Source organism: Helicoverpa armigera, chromosome 18, assembly GCF_030705265.1.
Source record: "Helicoverpa armigera isolate CAAS_96S chromosome 18, ASM3070526v1, whole genome shotgun sequence".
Taxonomy (NCBI): Eukaryota; Metazoa; Arthropoda; class Insecta; order Lepidoptera; family Noctuidae; genus Helicoverpa; species Helicoverpa armigera.
The window spans coordinates 7,382,955-7,401,994 of NC_087137.1; the positions used below are offsets into that span (position 1 = coordinate 7,382,955).

Below are 19,040 nucleotides of genomic sequence, written 5' to 3' on the forward strand. Positions count from 1 at the left end.
ACAAAAAATTAAGCATACATTTGGCACAAAAAAAAAAACATTCCAATGTTTCCTTAACACATGTTAAACAACTATTTATTTATTTGCAATAACTTTACAAATAATTATAGGTTTTTGTTTAACCATCACAAATTATGCTTTCTGTAAATGTTTCTGCAATCTTCAGATAAATAAGTAGATCCTCGCCTAAACTCAATCACACACAGAAAAATGATAAACCTAACAAAACCATAAAAATAACAAATGTAATGCAACCTTTTCCATTCCACATTTTTACAGCATTAAAATTTTCTCGCCTCTAAATTGGAGTTTAAAAAACGAGACCAGATGGAGATCAGTGTTCATCACTTTTGCCACAAAAGTCTATTAAAGTTGGTTGTAATAGTTCGCTGGCTGTAATTTATGAGCTTCTCTAAGCCAAGGCATAAAGGCTCCTTAATTACCATAATTTGAGGTCAGGCAAAATTGCAATGGTGAAGTTTAAAAGCCTATTTTGTGGGTTCATGTATGGGCGTAAGAAGATGCTTGTGATAAAAGATATAAGAATGGGCAATATAATAGGTACATACGTGCTTATTTAAGTAGTGCTCGATTTTACAAAGTTTCGTCCGCATTTTAAGAGAGAATACGTACTTGATAGACACAGAATGAAAGTAGCCTGCACTTTGGTTTATTGTATTTTATATTGACATGTTTCGTTTTTGAAGCTATAATTATTGACTCTATTATACTCTGGTGGCTTATTTCAGCAAAATCGCAGAAAAGATTTGAAGGTTTCGCTTTAAACATATTTTACATTTTTATACAAACAATTATTCAGAATGAGTTTTCTGCTCAACTGAAACGGAACAAATACAGTTTAATTCGAAAAAAATGCAAATATTTGCAGAAAACGAGATACACATTGTAAAACCCCAAACTCATAAATTTTAACGAAGAATAGCAATTACTTCCTCGCATAAAGGCGAATTAATTTTAAAATGGTAGGTATCACATTCTTTTCTCTTGTTTTAAGTCCCACTCATATTAATTAAAATGCTAGAATTGCTTGTTCAATTGTTGCATTTGTAAAAATCAAAAAGTCATTACCAAGAATGCTCAATCCTTCTCCATGTGAGAGGAGGCCTGTGCCCAGCAGTGGGACGATAAAAAGGCTGTAACAGTACCAAGAATGCAGTAGTAAAAATGGAGGTCTATTCTCATTTTATTGTGACAATCGTAAATTAAATGAGCATGTTGGTAGTTGTATAGAACAGACATGAATGGGCCTTGTTGGGCTGTACAAAGGACAGGTAGACTGGTGTCAGTCCAGCACATTGTGCTTGAAGCCTATTCAAGCGGTCTCCGGTATTCCTCGTCGGATGTTTATGAGTACACAGCGGTTATGATGAAATTCTTATTTCTTATTGGGATATAAATCTTGGTTAATGGTTTAAGGCGCTTATGGGAAGCTATTAAATAGGAAGTACCGCATTCTTTAATTGAAATATGTGTTATCCTTGAAAGGTCATTTTAAAGGATTATTAATTTTGAAATTGATTGATAAGTGATTAAGTTTTACGCGCTTTTTGAAAACTTTTTAAGTCTTTCGTTTGAAGTTTAATAATTTTTATGAAGTTTTTAATTTGTTAATTTTTTTATTGATTGACAAACTTTTTTCGTCTTTTTTGATTAAATCTATAATTAATAACGCAATCTAAAAGTAATCAAAAAGAAGTCAATTAATAATAGTTTAATAACTTACCTTGGTATTTTTATTCACAGAATACTAATTAAATTTTACACAAGAGGTATTATTCAAATACTTGAAAGTTCGTCCAATTTTACGTACACTAAATTATTCTAGAGAAACACGAACAATTTATACAGTTAAAAGTTTTTGAATATTAAACACTATAATACAACTTCGAAACACGTAACTATATTTACAGAAAGTTTATTGTCAGAAAATTGCAAAAAGATTTTATTTATTAAATTGATAAAATTCACAACTAAACCTCCTTTACAAAAACTGTTTTTGAATCACTGTTATATTTTTGAAATTTGGAATTCGTTAGAGTCGTGCTCTGATTTCAAATCATCCCGGGACGACAGGTCGGTACCGCGGTCGTCGAGCGACTAACGTTGTCATCTCCCGACAATGGGCGAGAACTGCCTACCGTTGCACTATAGATACACACGGTGCAACTGGAAACGGGAAACTGGGTTGCTTCAAATTAGTGAGAATTGTGAAAGAAAAAACCGTTTCCCTTGGAAAGAAAATTGCGATGCATAAACCGAGCGTTATGCTTAAATCGGGTTAGGGTGCGTAACTTTGTTTTTTTTAACTTGAGTTTGCGTAATAATCGCTTAACTTTTGTGGGTTTGCTTGTTTCACAAAAATATAACTTTAATAGACACTGGGTGAAGCTTTTTTTATACCAAAATTTCGCCTTTTCAGTGAAAATAACATACGTCTTCCTAAACCAGGTAGAATCAATATATAATTCAAAGAGTCCCATTGAAATTGATTTGATAGAAACGAAGTGTTATTCCGAGTGGATTTATGGACATCTCGGAAGACAATGACCGGGTCGCCGGAACAAAATGATCAACGGCGTTCCCCAACAAAGGACTGCAATTTTAGAATAGCCCCGTTTTCTGACGTAGAGTAATTCCACTGGAGACTTTAATGACTTAAATGGGCATTGTTTTTGAACGGTTCATCTCGATGACGCCATAACTTACTCTAAAGATTAATTATTTTAAATAAATCTTACGGGAGGAAGGAGTTTTAGTTCTTATCTAAATGATCTGTGTAAATTATTTATGCTGTTATAAGCTGTGGGGTGATTGATTTTAGGACAGTTTTAAACTCATCCATTTAATGCAATTATTACATTATGGCTAGGTAAGTATAAAACATACTTTCAAAGCAGTTCTTTGTGTATTGTTTCCAGGTTTGTCATATTTAGGGCTGCCATCCCGAATTTCGCCAAACCCGGACAAACCTTTAAAAAATCCGGACATTTGGAGTAAATCGCATTTTTTCCCCGAAAGAGTACGATTTTTTTTTAACAAAATAATACCTTATTTGTAATCCATTTACTATTAACATATTACTTAAATTCAATGAGGTGTTTCCTTGCATGAAAAGTGTCCGGGTTTTCCCCGGACACTTCTTGAAACCCCGCCCGGACGGCCCCCGGACAGCCTCCAAACGAGGACAAATCCGGGGAAACCCGGACGGATGGCAGCCCTAGTCATATTTATACTTCGTACATAAGGCACAATCTAAGGCTTAAATATCCAGACGTGGGAAGACCGTTACTATTTGTTATGTGCATGTTTAGAACGTACAGTAAAAAAATTATGATGAGCCATAATCATATCGTTTTTTGTCCGTTGACACGTAAAAAAACTCATGTATTTATATTGAACAAGTTGTAAGCAGCACTTACATACATTAACAATGCTTCAACATGTACTGAAAACGTGAAGGATTTATCAATATAATATATTTCCTTCGACGTTTCTCGCTGACGATAAATTGAGTACATATGTTTGAAAACGTTGGAGTACGCTTCAGATTTAACTTGATATACTAGTATAAATAAAATATATAGAAAACAAGTATTGCTATGTTGGTTTGTATTACTTTATGCATATCGGAGTAGATAGTATATGATTTGAAACTGCAGCATTGCAATCCATACTTTCTTAGGTACTAATAATATAAATGTGAAAATTCATATGTCTTCGCGTCGCGCTTTGTCACCAAAACTGAAATTTGGTAATCTGGGTCCTGAGCTGGCTACTCTATAAAATATTAGAATTTTGTAACGTTTCATGAAACGTTACAGGCCAGAACAGGACTTTTTTGTAATAACACTAATAATTTAATTGCTAAGACAAACAGACAGACAAAACCATAATATCAACAGTTATTTTCTGCAATTAAACTGTTGGCCACTGTATCAATACTCGAGCATATCCTAAGGGAAATAGTTTTCCTGCCACATCCCCTTTGATGTAGCTCCATCATTAAAAGTTGATACTACTTGAGATGTAGGTATTCTATGTTAAAGCTACGCTTATTGGTGCGTTTGAGTTTCTATGTAGACGGATGGATAGTCAAATGAACGGTTGTAAGAGCGGAGATATTATTTTGAGATGGGAATATAATTTACTAGTTATACCCGGTTCTTTCGTGTCCCGATAAATCCGATTGCCGAAGCCTTATAATATGTACATATATTTATTTAACACATGTTGAAAGTCTGTTTAGCTTTTTTGTATGTAATAACATGCTGCAAATTTTAACGGTTTATTGCTATCTCTTTGTTTAGCATCATATAATTTAAATAATTGGCACTGAATTAAAGCAGCAATTTGTGTAAATTGATTGGTTCAGTGTCTATTACATATAAATAAATGAGATACATAGTGTTCATAGCTTCTATAGAAAACTATTCACAATCAATACCAAAGTTAACCTAGTCTCTTGAGTATCATTCAGTGTCAAATCGCAAACTTTCTTAAAAACAAATACTTGTCGTACTTTTCGAGATTTGTTTAGAATCCTACGAGAATTGTCAACTACAAAGCCATGTCGCGGTTGACAGTTCAGCATTAAAAACTTTGAGTCTCGGAATAAAGTTTGAAATATAAAAATCGACTTGCTTGTAGTATTCGCGTTTAAAGTAAAAACTTCGTTTAACTTACAATGATACGTAAATATAGCAACATAGAAGTAACGTTCACTAAAAGATCTTTAAACAACCAAAATAAAACATTTACCCAGTAAATCTTTATTTTGGTTAATCAGCGCGAATTAATCACAAAAGACAAATGAAGACGCGGGCTCAGCTAGTTAAAAACATCCCGGCATTTTAAAGCAAATAATTAAGCTGGCAACACAGAAAACTCTGCAGCTAAATAAATACTCCGTGCTTAATTTTAAGAACGTTTTCAAGTAGGCACGTCATGTTTCATTTGGCTCGAAAATTTCAAAAGCCTGTAGTAACATATGCAGAAATAAGTATATGAGGATTTCGCGAAATCTGAGCCATAACATTGTAGGTTCATTTTGAATTTCAGACACCATTGTTTTGACATGAATATGGGTTACCTTGCATGAATACGTAATTAGCAAAAACCCGCGGTTGCATATTTAAGCTTCAAATATTTTATGAGGTGGTTGTAGTTATGGGAATTTGAAGTTTTGTAAAGGATTTTTGTATTTACATGTTTTTAGTACAGTATGGTTATCATTATGCCGTATCTTTTCCCAACTATGTTGGGGTCGACGTGCAGGCGGGTCTGAGTGACTGACCGTTTGGCTAGATCGGAAGCCGATCCCAACATAGTTGGAAGGAGAAACTCGAGAACGGCTGAACCGATTAGGCTGAAAATTTAAGGAGGTAGATTAGAACCGGGAGAAGAGCACAGGATAGACTTTTTGCCCCCACTCGTGTAAGTGAGTTAAGCTGTGGTTGGATGCTAGCGTCATTTAAAATAAATATTTTTAACAATATGTCAGATAAAAGTTTCGAAATGCCACTCCTGCTTTTTACGTCACATGTATGTTTAAATCATGCATTGGATAGACAAACGGGGGCAACGCAAATCGGATTAACTCTTCAAAAATCTCTATAAATCCGATTTGGCTTGAACTAACTAAATCCTACCCAACTAGGTATAGAGACGATCGTACCTACAGTTTGATTGAACCCTTTTTTGTTTTGATATAGGTCGCTAGTATATTATTTATTGGAGGCAAACTAGATTGATTGTTACGATTTTTTTGCGAACTAGGATTAGCTTTTATTTATTCATTTTGTTGTTGGAACACCTATTAAATGTTGATCCTGTACAATGTGTGAAAAATTCAACGCTTATTTTATTAAAATCAAAAAAGCAGTCAAAACAAAAATATGTTACTGGAAACACCGTTGCATCTGACACAATAAATGAAACATGAATAATGTGATATTTAAAATTCAATTTATATTCAAAAATATAGGTTTTCCTACATATACGTAAAGCTGCTACTTTTAATACTGCAAAATAATATAATTTAAAACTGTCATTTCAAAATTCAACACATCCAAAAAACATTTCGTAGTTGGGTAACTCAACAGTCGACAGGTTCAAAATGTGTAAGGTTACTAATTTAACAGTTGACAGAAAAGAAGATATTGTTTGCCTACGTCTTTGTTATAAGTTACACCGGAGAGCCCTGACCTCTCTCCGGTCGTGTCGGATTGCCGTCCCATCGGGCTATGAGAGTGAAGGAATAGTGAGTGCACCTGTGTCTGCGCAAATGCTTGTGCACTATAATATAACCTGCGCAGTTGGCTTACACGAGAACAGCCGCCGTAGCCGTTAATCGGCTAGGAGGACATCATCATCAAGTTATTTGTTTACAGAATTAAATCTGTCTAGTAGAATTTTCCTACAACCCCCACAATATCATAATGATGATAGATTCACTTCAAAAACTAAACCTAAGCCCACGCCTGACTTTAGAACATACATAATTGTGTTATCCAGATTATAATACTGGTATAAAACATTAACTCGATACAGGGTGCTGACGGAGCCGTCCCAACTTTTAATGATGAGGGTCGAAGGGAGAATAATTTTGAGACACGGCGCGTTGTTGATTCGAGACGTGGTGAATGATAAGAACTTTTAGCGGTAGAGTGAATGTTAGATGGAGTTCTTCGAGGTTTTACAAAGGAGTGAAGATAAGAAGGAACATGTGTAAATAAAATGCTGGTGACACACGAGGAGGACCTTGCAATTAGACCTTGCAAAGAGAACAGCATTGTTTAAAGGATGTAAAGTGGCAATGCTGAATGGTATATTGGGAAACTCGTAGGTAAGAGAGTAAGATATCAATATCTTACCCACGAGTTTAGATATCTCATAGCCATTTTGTACAGTTTTAAAGACAGTTTAACAAATTAACAGTTCTTAGTCTTGGCAATGGTCATTGCACTGTACATCATAATATTTTCACATTCTTTTTACTGTTCTTATGATTAAAATATACCATTGTGATATTTTCAAAGAAAGAAGTTGTATCCGCTATCAACTTATGTCTTAACAAAAAGGAAACATTAAACAAAATTACGATGAATATCAAAAACAATTTTGTTCCGTCACGAATTCCTCCAAACTTTTGCATCTGTATTCACGCTTCTCATATTTATCTAATGGACTGCCTACTTTTTTCAACCAGAATCAGTATTTTCGTTATTATTGTTTTCTACTCATTGTTTTTATTCCAAGCTCATAAGTATTGCCTATGACGGTATTTTGGCTGAGTGGAAGCCGCTCGGGTTGATTATTCATCAAACAAGTCTTAGCGCGGTCTAAGGATGGGCCACCATCTCGTCATCACCAGTTTGATTAAAAATTCGACTGACTGATACTTAGAAGTGTCTCGCAACCAGTCTTACTATGGGTAGAAGCAACTCGGTCTTCTCTAATGGCATATTCCACAATTCTACATTATAATGAATGATACCTCATCAGACCATTTTTTTCGAAAATTGTACATCCCATTCATTAGCGAAAAGGTCAATGTTTTTACCCTGATAAGATTTTCCACCAGAAATCTATTTTATCTAGCGGAACAAGTGATTGGTCGTGTCCAACTAATGACCTCGTTAGTAGGACATGTCTTACTATATGTACATAGGTATATAGTACTGAGAACTAGTTGTATGTAACATATAGTAGGTACATAGGGTACGTTATTATCGAAGTTATGTGTAACGTGTAATAGACTTGTGAAAGCAAAGTGATCCTTTCTAAATGAGAAACTCTGTATGTCTGTTCGGCTTTCAAGCCTAAAGTACAGAACCGTGAAAATTGAACATGACAACAAAACATTTGAAGCAATTATTTTTGTAGTATTCATATGTATTTCAGACCGTTTTGCCATGGTTTTACCCACATCCCATACCTACGTACTTCTGAGGGATCTTTATCTCGCACCACCTATGTCTATAAACTTGTCTGTGACTCTTACTTAATTGGCCGATTATAATGAATAGTATAGTTTCATCTATATCTAATCTTACTAAAACTAGCGTTAACGTTTTAGTTAGGTTGATCACTATGATGTGTCATGACAAATATTTTTCTTTCTACTCTCTACTATCTTATTTTCATTTTATTTAGCCATATTTTTTCATGAACCAGAAAGCCTCTTTGATCAAAAATTTCTCACTTCACATACACCAACGTGAAACCATTCAACTAATAACAAATATTTTATTCGTCTGTCAGTAGTTACGATCGATATATCTAACCCGTCCGCGATGGATTACTTACGCAATGTAGTTTAAGTCGCTCTTGATAGATGAGCCCATTTCCTTTCTGAACGATATATAGTAAGTTAGGTATTTACTATCCGGAGTAATATAAGTTAGTATTTGAAATATAGTATTCCGATTAAAGCATATTTTGATATCCTGCTAATGTGGAGTATTATAAGTTTGTTTGTGAGGATATTTATTTCTCTTTCTATATGGCTTTTTGTATCCATGTGTATGCAGTCATTCCTTCGGGATGAAGCCGCGTTATGCTAGTGGACTATATTTTATGTGGTGGTAGTTTCCACGGGACAGACTTAAAAGCGTGGAAAACCACTACTAATTCGCATTTAAAGTTTAACTATTTTATCATATTGACACACCCTGTTCAGAAAACGCAAATTTTTAATGAGACCTATATCAAAACTTGGTCCCCGTTCATTTCCCAAAAAGCGAAGTTTCCTCATAACTTGACAATGTTCATCATGATAATGCAATATCTGATACATTTTTTCTCGAAGTTTCGATGGCAAATTAAACTTTCTTACGTAAAGCAACCATAATATTGGGTGAAGAATATTAGTCTCATGGGACCATATATTTTTACCGTGTAATTAATTTTCTGCTAGAGTAATTTACGTGGGTTTTCCCTTTCAACTTAATTGTGGTAATATACCTTCTTAGAAAAATGTGTCTGCTATTAATATAAACAAAGAAGACAAGGAAGAGAATTATATTAAGTAAAGGTAACTGAAAAAATACATAGATGTATGTATGTATAAGATAAAATAGCTTTGATAGCAGTTAGACGAAAATATTAGACTCCCATTTTTCAACCATCTATACTAAGATAGTAATTTTTTATTGTTTTTACCCTAAAAGCTCCGAAACTACTGAACCTATTTGAAAAAATATTTCACTGTTGGAAAGCTACAATCTTCCCGAGTAACAAAGACTATTTTTTCGACACCGCGGGAAAACGGCTAGTTTGCTTTGCTTTCTTAGAAGTTATGTTGTAATTATTTTTCTTACCAAACATTGTGTTTTGTGTTGTTACTGTAGCTACTCAAATACATGAGTTGTTCAATTAGGACTAGCCCGGGGCAGAGTCCATGTTCAGTTAATACTAAACATGTTCTCGAAATTAATGTTCTTATTACTAATACTGTTAGAGACCCATACATAGCACTTGGGATTCTTAGTTTAATAGGATAAAAAGTAAGTTTCAAAGTGGCTTCAGTAACGGAAAAGATAGGAGGCCATCTTATAGGCATGTAAGAGGAGAGATGACATACATACACAGAGGAAGGAAATATGAGCGTAGATGCCATAATGCAGGTAGGTCAGTAGCCTTCTTGTAGGTCAAGTTCATACAGTGGGCATGACCTAAACAATCAGTAGCGTGATGATCAACAATTCGTTCGGGTTCTTTGAGAGATCCGTCAATGATTCCTCGTCCCCGTATACCCGCGATATGACGCGATACGTTCTTAAGCGATTTTCCGTTATGGCACCTCCGCCAGGTATTTTGTTCTCCATGCATACATGCGGATATCAACGTATGTATTCAGATATGGAGAAAGTCATGTTAACTGTTACCCATGCCATCATATCCTTTTGCCTTTCGTATTCCCGGGACGCGGTCATTCTTCTGATCATCCTCCTTTCCCCAACAGATCTTAGTAGATATAGACCCCAATTGTAACGAACGAAAATGCTATTTATAACAGGCTTTCATCTTAAACCCTGCATTGTAAATCCAACGTTTTATAAATTTTAAATCTGGTTTAATTAAAACTGTACCGTAACAAACGAGGTGCAAGGTAGCCGTCCGTTAATTCATTCTGTTTTAATCTAATAATTACTTACTAAGCGGCTTTGCGAACTTCAGAAGTAAGGTAAGTTGGATTCCATTCATTTATCATTCTCCGTTTTCGTATCAAAACGACTTATTTAACTTTTTCTTTTGACTGCGAAATCTCCTGAGCGTTTACTTTTCTATCTTTACGGGTTTTATTGAAAAAACGATAAGTACTATCTTTAGGTAGGTACATAATGGATTAATTTGATATTCTCCTTGAATACAGGGTTGTTTTTGTTTTTTTTTTTCAATAAAAGATTAGCTGTCTTTTTTTGTCACTTGTGAAGATTTTGTATTACATGGATATACGAAATTTATCAAACCTTTGTTAACTTTGTTACTGTTTAAAGATAGAATGTCAACAAAACCTAGCATTCACTAACAAACAAATAGTTCAATTGAAAAGTACGTGAAAATTCGTCGTCATTTTTTATGCAATTCTGAGTGTCACTACTACTTCACCGTTGACGTCAGTGAGAATAATAGGAACAAACCTTTTTCTGTGAATCTTTATTTTTCATTCAAATTTTAACGCTCCTTCTCAAAGATCGTTCAACATAATTATCTCAATTTTATACAAAATTAAACAGACTTCATTGATCACTTAATATTTTTGCAAAAGAGTGCGAAAATATAAAACATTTTCATAAGTTTTATTACTTTTTGGGTCGGAAAACAAACTCGAGAAAACTAATGTTCTCGGCCTATACCAACATTGCTTAAACAACTTCATAAACTCTGAATAAAGAAATGTTACGAAAATAGAAACGACGTAGGCGGTAGACCGATATAATCCAATTATATTCTCTCTTAGGTGTTCTATTTTAGTAATACAATCTGAAGTTCTGGTAACTGGTAAGTAACTAGGCCTCAAATTACTTCATAGTCAAAAGTTTTACCTAAGTGTGTCAGCGAATCTAATTATCACACCATTGCTTGAAAAGCTAGCCTGAATATTGCCTGTCCAAGCTGCGAGATTGTTCGAAAGAGACACAGATGGTTCAAAAATGACCAAAGGTGGGTTTTACAGACTAAATTCATTAAAGGCAACATAGCAAAACCATTCAGCTGGGACACAATAAAAGCACCATAAAGTAAATAATATTAAACACGTTTATATATAATTATAGTAAATATAGGTATGCGTAACTATATAAGAAGGCAACTCAGTAAACCAGGCAATTTATTTACCCATATTATATCTTAGGAAATCTAACATACCTACTACAACATTATTACCAACTAGCTTCTGCCCGCTACTTCGTACGCGGATAAAGTCCCTTATGCCAGCGACTACGGGGTCAGCAAAATCAAAGATCTGAACCGTCTGATATTGAATTTTAAGGGCCCGTTGACTTGAAAACAACGGAATACGCATAGCCATTAGATACCAATGACCGTTATTTGGAGGCATCCTCTCCAAATAACGGTCATTGGTATCCTTAAACTGTAGGTTCCGGCTGTCATTGAACATTCTTGGCAGTCGTTATGGGTAGTCAGATGCCAGTAAGTCTGACCAGTTTTACCAATTTATTGGGTTGAGCGGGTAACTGGGTTGTGGAGCTCAGATAGGCAGTCGCTCCTTGTAAAACACTGGTACTCAGTTGCATCGTGACTGGAAGTCGACTCTAACATAATTGGGACAAAGGCACTTGAGATAATAACGACAATAATAATGAGATATAAGCACCGCAGGATATCTGAGGCTGATGACGGGAAGAAGCGACCCCGGTGGGTTATATATGCTGAGTTCTCCAGGGAGAGTAAACTGTCCCCCATCTCCGGCCGGTCGGAGTGAATCATGACGGGGGTAGGTCTTACGCCTCTGGCTTGGCTTGGCCGTCCAGAGTGGAGTCGCTAGAGCAGGGTTAGTAGCCCTGCTCGGAGGATAGGTGCCTCGTGGTAAGTGACCCACAGGGAGCGCGTAATCTGCGTTTAAAATCCGCCGAGGTATCCTCACACTTCAGCCGCTCATAGCCCAAGTAGTTTTCATCAACAGTTAGCAATGGTATAGCACAGAACCGGGGATTGTCTTTTTTTTTAACGACGTCCACCGGGGATTGTCCTCGGGTTCATTTCTATAGTGTATAAAGGAATAATCGTCGGTTTTGTTTCACCATTTCATTAAAGTTGTCTCAAAAGGGCTTCAGAGTGTTGGCTTCGGCCCCACGTTTGCCTCCCAAAAATTCGGAACTCTGTAGTCCCGAGGTCTCGAAGAGACATACAAAATAATAATGAGATATAACGCAACAAATTCGGAGAGTGGGGGCTCGTGACGCCACGTCTAGGTATGTAAAATTTGTACTAAGCAGTGACTTAACACAAAATTCAAGTTATATCTTCGTTATTATTTGTTTGTGAGAAGGAGAAAAGAAAAAATACGTGTCCATTATTTTAGGATTATCTAAAAGACGGACTAATTACTTTTTTTGATTCACCATACCACCTATTTCATAACATTCATTTCTATACATTTCAAGTGTAGTATTGCTCTTGAAGTTCCACATCAGGTGTTCCAGATCTTCGATGTATATACGTCAATAGAGAGTGCTTATCAGGTTGAACCACTTTTGCTAAAACGTCATATCTTTTTATGCTATTGTCTAGCTGGGCTCCTGGAGTTCCACATCAGGTGTTTTAGATCTTCAATTTGTATAAGTCAATAGAAAGTGCTTATCAAATTGAACAACTTTTGCTAAAACGTCATACCTGTATATGGTACAGAGAAGCTGGGCTCTTGGGGTTCCACATCAGGTGTTCCAGATCTTAAAATTTATTATCTCAGCTGAAAATGCTCATCATATGAAACAATTTTTGCCATGGCACCATTTTTGTATCTCTTATAGTTTTGTTGGTCTGTTGGTGTTCTGCATCAGGTCTTCAAGTTTCGAAGATAAATTATAGCCTATATGTTGACCAGACTTAATACTGATACAATACAGAAAAAATCATTGAAATCCGTTCAGTAGTTCCGAAGATTAGCGTGTACAAACAAACCGACATACAGACATACAGACATACAGACAGAATTTTTTTTTTGGATTTGTGCTCCATTACTGTTTCTAAACCCCACCCAATTACTATTTTTTAAATATATTCAATGTACAGACACAGTTTTTTTACAGATTTATTATATGTATATAGATAACCTTCGCAAAACCCGATAAATCCGACCCACCCCTACAAAGATAACTACTATTATCGATAAAAAAACAGCCACAACATCGAATCGAAACTCATATTGTATCGATATCGAAATGTAGAGACGTAATCGCTTTGAACTTATCTGTCAGACGGTATATAAGAAAAATCTGGGATATGTAGGTCAACCAGCGTATGAGGAACGAACCCGAGATAAACCCTTAGGGCTTGTTTACGGGGTATTTATAAAATAATTTTTGTAATATTTCGCCAGCGGTTTCACCCGCTCTCTGAGGGACCTGCTGTATCGAGATAAAAAGTACTTAAATGTTAATAAAAATCATCAGCCGTTTGTGCTTGAAGAATTTACATACACACATATAAATAATCACAAACTCTCGCCTTCATAATATTAAGTAGCTACACTATTTCCAAGATCCATAAAAATCCATTCAGCAGTTTTTGCCAGAAGAATTAACAAACATTAATTTTTCACATCTAAGGCGTGATGATGTTTTCGGAATCAGTTTGCAACCTTCATTGAATCAGTCCTTGTGTTGTTTGTCCTAAATTAAGTTTTTTATGAGCGCTCATTTTATTTCAATCAAAGAAACTAAAGATACCTACGTAACGGGCAGCGTGTGATATAAGGACAGTTATTATTTTAATGTGCTAATCTACATTTTATCAGAGAGACCGTAGTTTTAAATATTCTTATTTTTAAAGCAAACGCCATGATGATCATAGCCTAAGTGGTATAGATACCACAATAATGGAACAAAAAGTTGGGATTCAAGGGTTGTGTATAATGTTATTGATCTTCTGAGTTAGATAACTGTCAATTATAATCTGTAATATAATAATATCTGTAGTTTATAAAGCAAATTATTATTTATCTTACCTACATTTAGATTAAGATTATATAAGCCTTAGTTTAATATAGAAGATTTTGAAAGCGTTATTTAGTTATATAGGTATTTGTTAGTAAATTATCATTTTTTTAATGATAAGATGAGCTGTCTTTCTTTAACCATATTAATCATTAAACAAATGATTATGAATATCTATGTAGAATTATAAATGGAATATTTTTGGTTTATTTATTGCCGGCTGTTATTACCCCATCATTATCAAACATAAAATAACATAACAATGTTAAATTTTCGATTTTAAAATCCATATGGCTAACAATTTTACATAGTATCGACTGTTATCTACTAACTAAAATCCAATTAAGTTCTGTTTGGAGTTTATTTACCAGGACCGCGGTAACTTTTTCGGACAATCCCGCAGTCCAGGCAGGAATATGGCTACCCTACAGTACACAGCAACAAAGCACAACATTGCATGACGATTCACATCACGTCTTTCCTATAGAATACAAATTGTTTTGCCGCTAACAATATCAGTGTTGACGCGAGAACTTTCAGTCTGTATACGTTGATGTATATGTAGAACTTTTTATACATTTACAGACAATCCAATAGGTATTTTATTATATTCCATTTAATTGAAATTACGAAGTAAAATCGAGGTAGCCGTATCAATCGTCAACGACCTATCCATCGTTCTTTGATCTTTCTCCATCAACTTTCTTGCGAATTAAAACACTCATTGTAGGCAATGTAGGTAATGGACTCGCCTTATTGCGATTTAAATTAAGCCTTTAAGATTACGAGAAACATTTTTTTTAATCAGAACATAATTAATATCTACTCCAGTATATTTTCCAGCAGTGTTTTGTTTCGGGTGTATCGTTCTCAACAGCTAATCAAACTTGTTATCACTTACATAGATCCACATGCATATAGGTCCAAACATTTGCAATATTTCTTATAAACCCAATCGCGAATTTAGCTCATAAATCAATACACCAAACATTGCCCTAAATAAACAGAACAGTTCTAAACACTTTAGATTCTACTAATCACCTAGTTTCGAACTCCACCAATAGAGATTAGGGTCAAGATTATAAGTGATACATATTAAAACTTCGACCATTTACCAGCTTTATGGTCTCAGCTGACAAGACCTTTAAGTCGACTTAGAGGGTCACAAATCTATGGGCATCTTGAAGTTAGAATGTTTGTTTGTTTGTCAACAACTTAGTATTGAATTTAAAGAATGGTTCTGGCGGGTTGAAGGAAATTATTCAATACCTACTAGCTTTCGCCCGCGGCTTCGTCCGCGTAGTGTTCGGTTATATTGCGTTTCCAAGAGAATTCTTCCAAAGTCAGGGATAAAAACTATCTTATGTTCTTTGTCAAGGTCAAAGGTCTCTTGTCAGTTCAGTGGTTTAGACGTGAAAACGTAACAGACAGACAGAGTTTTACTTTCGCATTTATAATATTAGTAGGGATTTTACTGTGAATAAGTACATTGAAAACAATTTTAATACATATAACTCTATCGTTAAATAACATTTGTTTTCACAGCCTTTTAATTAAATTACACAATATGTATTTACCGGACAGAATACACAGAAAATTATTACGTAACTACAAAAATCCATTTCTATTGAGATCCAGTTTATGAAAAATATTGACATTGTCAATATCTACGAATGTCCCTTCCGGGACAAACAAAGCGAACATTTCCTATTATTCTGTTAATTAATTCAAGATTCTTACAACCAGTGATTCATATTTATTATATTATTTTCCATTTCCCAGTATACGGTTAGCCATTCAGGAAAGATTGTTATAACTCTCACCAAAGTTTTTGTCGTCATGGTTCCATAGAAACCAGGTATCAACGAGTGATGGAGTTGCGGACTTTCGTGAAAACTATAAATACTGAATCTAGACTATCTTTCTCGCATTGAAATACTTTTTGAAGACAGTTCATCCCAAAGTTCCAATCACATTCATTTCAGCTAAACTAAGTAAGTTCACAAGAATACCAGACTTAAATAGTTTTCTGTCTGCCCTCTAAACGGAGCTTTTGTCTAAGTAAACACATGTGTTACTGAAGCACGTTTGCGGACCTTTAGAGGTTAAGAATAAGTTACCAGTTCCATTTTTCTCTGTTTTTTTTTTCGAAACAAGGGAACAAAATATATTGTCTGCAAGTTTCCGTACTAATTTCATTAGGAAGAAGTGTTTCAATAATTTTGATGAGACAGTGATAGTGTATAGATTTCGAGTGCAATGGTGGGCTAGGAAAATTATTTTGTAATACTTTTTGATAGATTTATGGTGTATACGGAAATATATTTTTAAATGAACTCAGATATGGGTGAAGGAAAAACTGATTACTATGATTTCTTCAATAATTTTTCCTCATAATAAAAATCAATTTACTCTGAAATCCAATATTTGAGGACGCTTCAAAGAGAACCGACCACCACAATCAGACCTCTTGAAATATAGAACTACTGTTAGAATTGATAACGAATCTTGATTGTGAAAATGCAGAAATGAATTGAAACGGAATGGCATAGCTGTCTTTTGTTGATGCTCAAAGATACTCTTTTTAAAGCTTTTTATAAACCCACCGAGCAATGTGCTCAGATCAACACTGCTGACTTTGATTTTGATGTTGCCATTTTAAGTCATTCACTGTGAACGAGGGTGAAAATCAAGAAATTGTTTTTGAAGTGTGTCTTCAATACTTCTAAAGTTTTGGCACTTCCAGAGATCTGTTACTTTTTGTGGCACAGCACAATAACTTATCCAATCAAGAGATTTGAAATCCATGATTTTGGATGTAACAATAAAACGTTATCTTTAAAAATGAGTGATTGAATTTCCCGCAGAAGTTTATGTAGCTTATCTAATGTTTTTTGAATCGAAATTCTCACTCATAAACATGGAGATTGACCCCCAACATTAAAAAACTCTTTCTAACAACTAAAAAAATAATGATATTCTTCTAATAATTGCAAACTTTGATCACATTACTGAACTGTGCTCCTGAAAGTGGCTGATAACTAGTTAAAAGTTGTCTTATCTTGTTCTGCGTGATCGATATTGTGTGAAACTTTCACATCTTGCGTATTTACCTGAAACAAAATAAAACAACATTAGTAAGAGTTTCGTTTCAATATACAAAACATATTTTATTGCCATTAACTATATCTCGCAGTTCCATCTGTGAAACCTAGGTAGCACATATCTAAGAATCTCAATACCAAACTACACCTTATCCCAAAACAACTAGATATCAAAAGAATGTCTAAATCCACAAAAACTAACTTACACACCGTAACCACAAAATCAAAAGAAAACAAAATAACATAATCTATACTTTGTCACAAACTCCTGACAAAGCCAACCTCCATTGTTACGCCAAGAAAAGAATCTTTAATATCATAACCGAAGTATAGACTAACACAAAATGCAGAGTTACAAAGCTTCACAGGTGACCCAGAGAGCGTGTGAAATCGTTAAACCGCCCTACATATCACAGAAGGCACTTCAAAATGGCCAATTCGGGTCCCGGCCGAATATATCCTTAAAGTCCTGGGAGCTATACGTATGTAGATAGTCAAATCCAAATTGAATCCCTTCTGTTGTTAAAGTTGAAAGCTTGGAAATCAATTTGATAGGATGTGTTTTGTTTTAAAAGAATCAAAATGCGATAGCTTTATCGTTAATGTATGTGTTTATGTAAGGTTTTTTTATTATTTTACAATTATATTTACATTTACAAAATTAAAAAACCGGCCAAGTGCGAGTCGGGCTCGCGCACGAAGGGTTCCGTTCCGTTATTTATAAAACGGACAAAAAAAATCACGTTTGTTTTATGGGAGCCCCCCAAAATATTTAGTTAGTATTTTTTGTTATAACGGCAACAAAAATATCATCATCTGTGAAAATTTCAGCCCTCTAACTATCACGGTTCCTGAGATACAGCCTGGTGACAGACGGAGAGACGGACAGCGGAGCGAAAACAATAGGGTCCCGTTTTACCCTTTGGGTACGGAACGCTAAAAACGTGCTGAGTGAAATACAATAATGTTACATGTACTTTACAATATTTATAAATGATGTTCTGTCTACATATTCATATTCATCTAAAAGGATAAGTCCCTACAATTATGTTTCATTGTAAGAGCCATCAGACTATGATTTCAAAGTGTAATTCTATGCTTAATAATTGCTGAAATGAAGCAGACAATTGGCAATTTGTTGGCTCTCTAGCAATTTAAATATAATTGGCTTATTATAAGTACACTTCAATATTCATGATGCTTGGAATTCAATCATTTAATAACTCAAATAGCAGTAAAAAATACCGAAGTAGTTTTTGAAATTCATCACTAAAAAGTATATCTTTAATTTCAATTGATACAAAATAAAATATTTGTTCAATTAATTACGCCTGACAATACACAATTAGTCGTAAAATTTTCGATTAAGAGTACCAAAATAAAGGTAATAAATTAACGTTTTAATTTTGTGCGTGATGTTTTAATTATATGCCAATTATGATGGACTGGCCACTCAACTGACGTGTCGACTGGTTGAGCGACTGGTACAATTATTGTTTAATACAATATGCATATAACAGTCTAATATTGTTTTTAGTGTTTATTCTTTGTATTGTTGTCTGTAAATATGATTTATCTAAGTACACACCTCGTAAAATGTGACATAATTATAATATAATACTTTAATACTGTATGTAAATTTCACATTATGTCAACAAAAGTCAATAAAACTGCCTCTGATATAGTGAAGAACTTGAGTTAATTACATTTGTTACTACTTATAAAAAAAAGGTGT

General features: G+C 34.5%; 1 protein-coding gene across 5 annotated transcripts in view; it reads right to left on the reverse strand.

Annotated features, from left to right (window-relative positions):
• The window catches only part of LOC110379233 (uncharacterized protein), a 236,875-nt gene that overhangs the window by 125,059 nt on the left and 92,776 nt on the right, over nt 1-19,040 (reverse strand). Inside the window, exon 1 of one of the 5 annotated variants that reach the window (XM_064039218.1) lies at nt 1,745-2,098. The exons of the other annotated variants lie outside the window; for them this stretch is intronic. The gene's annotated coding sequence lies outside the window, so the exon portion shown is untranslated. Of the gene's footprint in view, nt 1-1,744; nt 2,099-19,040 lie in introns of those variants that run through there. 5 annotated transcript variants of the gene reach the window in all.